Raw genomic sequence first — 8,702 nt, forward strand, 5'->3', positions numbered from 1 at the left:
ACATGGTAGACTGGGGTGGGAGGTTCAGCTCTGCTGTTCTTATGCCCTCAGGATGCTCACCTGCACCACCAACAGGTCAGCTCTAGTGTGCTGTCCAGGTAAGGTGCATGCCTGCAGTGAGGGGTGGGGCCATCTTTCTTGATTGTGCGGGGTAGGGGTGGGGTGGGAGCATGGAGCAGCTCTCCTGCTGCAGTATCCATTGAGGGGCAGGGCCAGCTATCCTAGGACCAGTGAGGGGCGGGGCCAGCTCATCGTGGCCCTCGGATTTCAACACACTTGGTTCCTATGACCACCCCCCCCAACACAGGCAATGGACATAAACACTAACCCCAGCTGCAGCAGGACCACAGACCCAGAAACAGCCCTCGGCAGCAACATGGCCCTCAGACATGAACATGGTCTCCAGTGGCTGACCAGACCCCGGGCATCTGCGTGGTCCTCAGTGGTAATGGGGGTCACGGACATCAACACAGACCCTAGTTGCTGTAGAGACACTAACCCGGACATGGCCCTTTCCTGGCCAGGATGACATCATGGCTTCAGATGACAGTGCAGGTCTCTCAGATCAGCGTGGCCCCAGCTTGATCACTGACCCCTGGACACCCACATGGCCAAAAGTTGTGGCCTAGATCCCAGGCATCCCTTTGGTCTCTGGTGGCAACATGAGCCTGACTGTGGCAGGAACACTGACCCAGACATGGTCCTTGGCAGCAGCCTAGACCTGGATGTCGCCATGGCCTTAGGTGGCTGTGCAGGGCACTCAGATTGGCATGGTCCCCACAGCAGCATGGCCCTAGGACTCTTTTCTGTTTCCATGTGGTGGCCCAGACCACAGTTCGCTGCAAGGCCCACAGTGACGACAAGATCCGCAGACCTCATGCCCTCTCAGCTGCTTCAGGGCCTCCGACTGGTTCTTGGAAGTAGCCCAGGCCCGGAAATGACCTTGGACTCAGGAGACTAACAGGCCATTCATATTAGCCTGTTCATCAGACCCTCACCTCTTCAGATCTGTGTCTCTCCCAAACCCATGAACCAGTCCACCTCTCTCTCTCTTCCACCTCCTCTCCCTGTACTGCTTACCATAATGGTGTCTGACTGCCTAGCTGCCTGGCACCATAGGCACCAAGCAGCTCACAGTTGATTCCTGTCCCACCAGCCACATGGCATGGCACCACGCTGTTGCTCTATGTAGGCCCTGGGTTAGAGACCACAGACAGTGTTTGGTTGAGGTCTGCTCACACCACCAGCCTCATTGATATATGGGGAACTGTTGTTGCTGTGTCATGACCTTGGGCTTATCAATTTCATTTCTTGATAGTTAATTATGATTTCTTGTGTACAATCCATTTCAAATTTGGCCTTTATCAGCCTGAATTTTGATTTCTATTTGACCATGGAAAGCATTTTGAGTATTTATAAAACTTTTTATTAATTATTTAACTTGCCACTTATTTTCAAACTTTCTAAGTGTAGTTTTTTTATCAAAAATTTTAATTACTTTTATTGAAAACTGCACTGAATGCTAAATGTCCACCTTTACAATAAACAAATACAGTAATGGTAAGTCACACTAAAACAAAACATACTTCTGATAGCCATTACTTTTTGGTTTGAGACAGTTTAAAGTTTTTCTTTTGTCACAAAAATAGGAATGTACCTATACAAAGGTTCAAAATAGGCCATCTTTAGAAACAAAAGGGCAATGATTCACAAAAGACTCTGAATAGAACATGTAACTAGCTGATACAAATCTAATAGGATTTTTTTCAAAAAAGATTTTATTTATTTATTATGTATATAACATTCTGCTTCTATGTATATTTGCACACCAGAAGAGGGCACCAGATCTCATAACGGATGGTTGTGAGCCACCATGTGCTTGCTGGGAATTGAACTCAGGACCTCTGGAAGAGCAGCTGGTGCTCTTAACCTCTGAGCCGTCTCTCTAGCCCCTAATAGGATTTGTTAAAATAAGTCACATCTATTAGCACATCTGAAGTGTTCTTGTATAAAATATCACATGAAGAAAAGAATTTATCAATGTCTAAAAAAGTGGATTTAGTCATAGACAATCTGACAAGTTACTATAAGAGGTGTTTCCTGAGACATAAGGAAATGCAACATTATTCTTCTTGAACCCTTCTCGTCTAAGACTTTCCACTCAATAAAATAGCACTGAGAAAATATATTTGAGTACAAACAGCTTGTGTAACTTAGTACTTTTTACTTTTTCTTCTTTCTTTTCTTTTTTTTTTTTTTTTTTGTTTTTGCATCATCATAGGGTTTTACTGAACTCACAACCAACTTTGCCTGCTCAGAGTTGAGACACTTCTGTACAGGAGCTTTTTACTTCTTCAATCCTGTGCATGCAGATGTCTACACAGGCAAACATGTCCTCCCCATCTTGTCTTAATTAATCTTCCTACTGGCAAAGGAGGCTACCAGCCCCTGGAGACCAAATGGACTAGTTCTAAGTGTAGTTTTATGTGAAACAAAAATAAGCTCTTTTAGAGAATAGCTAGCTGTCTTATGCCCTTTTAATCCAGTGGGATAGACTATGTCAGTTGAACAGTGAGCCCCATATGTAAGCTTAATTGTATTTTCTGAAACCTTCTAAATGGCAGTTAACAAATTTAATACATTTAATTTTCTTTAAAGTCCTTCCAATGCCTTACTAGGCAAACTATTAGTTTTTCAAGGAAAGCCCCCTTTAGAATTGGACTACTATAAACCTAAAAATTATACTTAGAAATGGAACAAAATCTGGGGGTGGGCCTAGGCCCTATCCCAAAGGATCAGATAAACTCTGACGACACCCTATGGAAGGCCTCACCATCCAGGGGGAGCAAAAAGGATATGTGATAGGTAGGGTTTTAGTTGGTGGGGGGTGGTAGGCGAGGACAGGAGGGAGAAGGGAACTGGGATTGTCATGTAAAACAATCTTGTTTCTAATTCAAATTAAAAAAACCTGCAAAAAAATTCACACATTAAACATTGAATCAAAAAAAAAAAAAAAAAAAAGAAATGGATCAAAATCAGGCTCCTTTGGGCACATCTATGATGTGAAAAAATAACCCCCAAACTTAGTAATGTAGTCTCATAAATCTCTCTGGAAAAAAAATGAACAATTTTGCTTATATTATATTATTAAACAGTTTACCTGGAAAATTTATTTTTTTAAAAAATTAAAATATTTTTTCTTAGATACATGCAATAAGATATGATCATATCTGAAAGGGGTAAACTAAACTCAAAGGCTTCACTTCTAATAATTTAGAAATGAAGGGACCAGACTCACACTTAGCCCCTGCTTTAGCAGTCATGACAGGCTACAGAAAAGACACATAGGCCTCTGACACAACGAAACTTCAGATCCTCTGGCCTCCCGGACCCTAGGGCCAAAACTGAATACAAAGAAACTCCAGACTCCACCCCCCCCTCAGTTCCTGGGAACTGTTTGGACACAGAAGAAACTCCAGGGGAGACCAAAACCTCCCCTATAGTCTCCAGGATACAGTTTTGAAAACTATTGGTATCTTTGTACAACAGGCCACCTGCAAGTAACAAGACAAAGCCATAGAAACCACAGAATGTTCCCTCTCAGCACTGACCAATGAAAATAATTGGTACACAGGTATTTCATGCCAAAATATGACTTTGAGAAATTTTCCTGATTGTTCCCAAATGTCAACCAATCAGAAACCAACCCGTACCTACTGATGTAATCCTATAACTTTTGTCTTTAAAACCTAGCAGTAGACAGGGAACTTTGCTACCTCTGGAGGCTGCTGCATCAGCTTGCTAGACGGGGTCCCTCCCGTGGTAGGATAGAACAATTAATAAACCTTGTGCATTTGCATCGGTGGTCTGTCTCCCTGGTCTCTTTGGGGATCCTTGTGACCTGGGCATAACAATATCTTCTCCCATTTCTTCCCTCCAACTCCCCTCATGTAATTCTAACATGTCCTCCAACCAAGTTCATATTGTCTCTTTATTTTTATTTTTTTGCTAACCCACCAAGTCCAATTAGTGTTACTCATATGTGAATGAGTATGAGGCCATCCAGTGTAGCATGGAAACTTACCACTAACTACACCCCCAAAAGAGTAGCTCTCCCTGTTCCAGTGACTATCATCTGCCAATAGCTCTTCAACAAGGGGTGGGGGTTGGAGGGTATTTCCCACCACCTATGCCAGAATTTTGGATGGATTGATCTGTGCAGGTAACTACGGCTGCTGTGAGTTCATGATTACAATGGCTGTGTGTGGTGATCTATTATTTATGATTTATTAAACCTTGCCTGAAGATTCAGAAAGCAAAGTCAGCCACAAGCTATAGAAGTCAGGCAGTGGTGATATACACCTTTAATTCCAGATCCATGGAGCTAGACGGCGGTGGCACATGCCTTTAATCCCAGGACTCACGATTAAGAGGTAGACAGATCTCTGTTAGTTCAAGGTCACACTGACTACGTGAAATTGATCCAGCCCTAAAAGAAACAGTTCACACAAAGGTGATCTCAGCACCTGGGAATCACATGCCTTTAATCCCAGCCCTAGGGAGGGAGACAGGAGTGATATGACTGGGTAGAGAAAGGAATGTGAGGAGGAGGAGACAGGCTCTGAGAGCCTTTTGCCTCTGAGGATTCATGGAGACAGGAGTGGCATTTAAGCTGGGTAGAGAAGATCTACTGGCTTGGCTGCTTTGTTTCTCTGATCTTCAGCTTGAAGCTTGAACCCCAGTATCAGTCTCTGGCTCTTTTATTTTTCATGTTACAGCTGTGACATTTCTCGAGGACAGTATTTCACAGCAATTCTCCCCATCCTCCAAGCTCTTACATTTGTTTAGCCTCTTCTTTGTCATGCTCCCTGAGTCTTGGTGTGTGTATGTGTATGTTGGCATGTGTTGTGTGTGTGTGTGTGTGTGTAATGTCTGAGTTAGGGCTGAACACTCAGTCTTTTTTTCTCAGCACTTTGACTGTTTACACATCTCTGCATTGATTACTGCCCACTGCAAGAAGACCACTTCTTTGATCATGTTACTATTCAGTTCTCCCAGCATCATTGGTGGGCAGACTGCTCTTTTTTTTCTTTCATTTTAAACTTAAGTTTTTTTTCCCCATTTTTAAATTTAAATTAGAAACAAGCTTGTTTTACATGTCAATCCCAGTTCCCTCTCCCTCCCCTCCTCCCTGCCCCCCACTAACACCCTATCCCAAACCCTTTCTGCTCCCAAAGGGAGGGTAAATCCTTCCATGGAGGATCTTTAGAGTCTGTCATATCATTTGGAGCAGGGCCTAGGCTGAGAGAGTATCCCTCTGTGTGAAATGGGTTCCCAAAGTCCATTCATACCCTAGGAATAAGTCCTGATCTACTACCAGAGGCCCCATAGATTTCTGAGGTCTCCTCACTGACATCCTCTTTCAGGGGGTCTGGATCAGTCCTTTCCTGGTTTCCCAGCTATCAGTCTGGAGTCCATGAGCTCCCCCTTGTTCAGGTTAGCTGTTTCTGTGGGTTTCACCAGCCTGGTCTTGATCCCTTTGCTCATCACTCCTCCCTCTCTGCAACTGGATTCCAGGAGTTCATCTCAGTGCTTAGCAGTGGGTGTCTGCTTCTGTTCCATCAGCTACAAGATGAAGGCTCTAGGATAGCATATAAGGTAGTTATCAATCTCATTATCAGGAGAGGGCATTTAAGGTAGCCACTCCACTGTTGCTTAGATTATTAGTTGGTGTCATCCTAGTGCCTGATTTCTCTTTAAACCTATAATGGCTCCCTCTATTATGGTATCTCTTATCTTGCTCTCCTCTATTCTTCCCCTGACTCAAACTTCATGCTCCCTCATGTTCTCCTCTCCCCTCTATTTCTCCTCTTCATTCTCCTAACTCCCCCCCGAACCAAGCTCCCAATTTGCTCAGGAGATCTTGTCCCTTTCCCTTTCTCTGGGAACCATGTATATCTGACAGACTGCTCTTAATCTATAGTGTATTTTCAGTGCCTTCGTCAAAAGTCACACTTGTGATCCCAGCACTTGTGAGGCTTTCCAAGAGCTCAAGGCAGTGAGATTTTGTCTCAAAAAAGCAAAAACCCAAACCAACAGTAAGTAGTATTAACAGGAACAAGCAAACTGGCTACAGATGCATAGATTTATTTCTGGGCTTTATAATCCAAGTTTTTAGTTGGTTAATTTGTTATTTTGTTTTTCAAAGACAGGGTCTCTTGTATCTTGTGTTAGCCTCAAACTTACTATATAACCTTCAGAAGGATATTCATCTTCTGTTCCCTCTGCTTTCCCTCCTGGGTGCCAGGATTATAGGCACATGCCCCATGCTAGTTTTTATGTGGCGCTGGAAATCTTACTAGGGGGCTTTGTGTACAGAGGTGAGCACACTGACAGCTGAATCACATTCCAGCCCCCCTCCCTCCCGCCCCCCAGTAATAATTTTTAGATTTTACTTATTTTGTCTGCCTGAATGTGTGTCTGTGTACCACATGCAGGTAGTGTCTGCTGAGGCTAAAAGGATTCCCTGGGACTGGCCTTACTCAGATGTCTCTGAGCTAAGACTTGAATCTGGGTTCTTGGGAAACAGACAGTTCTCTTAGCCATGGAGCCATCTTTCCCAGCCCCACCCAAAGGTATTTTTGCAGAGACAGTCCAACTATGTTGCTAAGGCTGATATCAAATTCCAAGGCTCAAGTGCTCCTCCTACTTAAACTGGCTGAGTAACTATGGGTGTGTGATATGTGCCTGGTCTCTCAGGTGTGTGTGTGTGTGTGTGTGTGTGTGTGTGTGTGTGTGTGTGTGTGTGTGTGTGTGCTCGAGTGTGTGTGCACGCGTGCATGTGTGCTTGGGTCACACTAGGCTGGTTTGGAATTCATAATCCTTCTACTTCTCATCTTGAGCACTGAGATTAAAGATGTGTAATACTAAGCCTGGCTCTCAAAGATTATTAAATCACACATAGAGAGAGGCTGGTCTTGGATTTGGCCTGATTTCTTGCATGGCTCATCATTCCTGCAATTTATTTGTGTTGTAGGGTTTCTATTGCTGTGACTAACACCAAGACTAAAAGTAACTTGGGGAGTAAAGGGTGTCTCAATCACAGTCCATCAAGAAGAGAAGCCAGGGTCCGGCAGGCAGGTGGTAGAGATGCGGGTCTGCTGCAGCATCGAGGCCAAGCTCCAGGGTCCCACCTGCATCAAGCTGGGCATCCAGGGCTCGCCTGTACTTCTGCTTGCAGGAATGCTTTAAAGGAAGTTGAGCCCAACTTCCTTTACTACATAAGAAAGCAAAAAATGAAAAGGCAAAATGAGAAGTATGTTCCTGTACTGTAGAAGGTGATGTGAACACTGACCAGTGGGCAGGGTGCTGGTACACTGGTAAACTGAGACCACACTATCCACTGATGCCCACACGGCCAGTACCTAGTTCCATTCAGAGGCCTGACTACACTGACCATCCCCTAGGAATGTCTGAATCTGAACAGACTCTTAAAGGTAATTCTCAAATTAAACTACTCTCAACTGAAGACATAGAAGGGATGCAACTTGTGTGTAGGCTTGCTAGAGAAGTCTTGGATATTGCTGCTGGGATGATTAAAGCAGATGTAACTACTGAAGAAATTGATCATGGTGTACACTTAGCATGAATTGCAAGAAATTGCTATCCTTCTCCCCTGAATCACTATAATTTCCCAAAGTCTTGTTGTACCTCAGTGAATGAAGTCATCTGCCATGGGATTCGAGACAGACTGCCTTTGCAAGAAGGTGATATTGTTAATGTGGATATTACTCTTTATCGAAATGGTTACCACGGGGATCTAAATGAGACCTTTTTTGTTGGAGATGTGGATGAAGCACTTGTTCAGACTACGAATGAACGCCTGATGCAAGCCATTGATGCAGTGAAGCCTGGTGTTCAATATAGAGAACTGGGAAACATCATCAGAAACAAGCCCAAGCAAAAGGATTCTCAGTTGTTTGAAGCTATTGTGGACATGGAATCCACACACTTTTCCATACAGCTCCCATGTACCACACTATGCCAGAAATAAGGCAGTTAGTATGATGAAGTCAGGCCATGTGTTTACAATTGAACCAATGATTTGTGAAGGTGGATGGCAGGCTAATAACTTCATAAACTAAACTCATGACCATTGGAGCATACACACCTTTTCAGGCATAATATTGTACCATAATTGCATGGTGTTTAATCCAGCAGCATGCCAGCGCCATTTGAGATGTAGCTGTATTATGAGGCCAAGAGTATTTAGGGGAAGAGTTTGTATTCTGACAGATTAGTAAGTGGGGTGGTGTTCAATTTATATCCCTAGAAAAGAAAGCTTCAGCAGCAAAATCTTGGTGTGGTTTTGTGAAAAGATGAGACATGCTGGTGGGAATACTTTCCTTGGTTTGAATTTAAAAAAAAAACAAATAAAACAATGTAGGCTCTAGTCTAATTACATACCTCCAATTAAAATGTATTTACTTTACAAAACATCTACTTTCATCAGTGTACAACCACAGTTAATATATTAACTTTTTTGTCAGTGCTGGGATTGAACAGGTGGCCTTGTATATAGTAGGCAGTGCTAAACTCTGCTGCAGCATACACAGGCTAAGTGGTGAGATGATCATTCTTTTTCCTCTTGTCCATTTGCACTTACCATAAGTGTGTCTCCTAGGTGACTCCAAATTCAGTTA

At 43.4% G+C, this 8,702-nt stretch overlaps 1 pseudogene; it reads left to right on the forward strand.

Moving 5' to 3' along the window:
* Positions 1–7,149: 7,149 nt before the first annotated feature.
* Positions 7,150–8,144, forward strand: LOC100753231 (annotated as a pseudogene).
* The last annotated feature ends 558 nt before the right edge of the window (positions 8,145–8,702 follow it).

The sequence above is a fragment of the Cricetulus griseus genome, chromosome 3 (genome assembly GCF_003668045.3).
Source record: "Cricetulus griseus strain 17A/GY chromosome 3, alternate assembly CriGri-PICRH-1.0, whole genome shotgun sequence".
NCBI classification, from domain to species: Eukaryota; Metazoa; Chordata; class Mammalia; order Rodentia; family Cricetidae; genus Cricetulus; species Cricetulus griseus.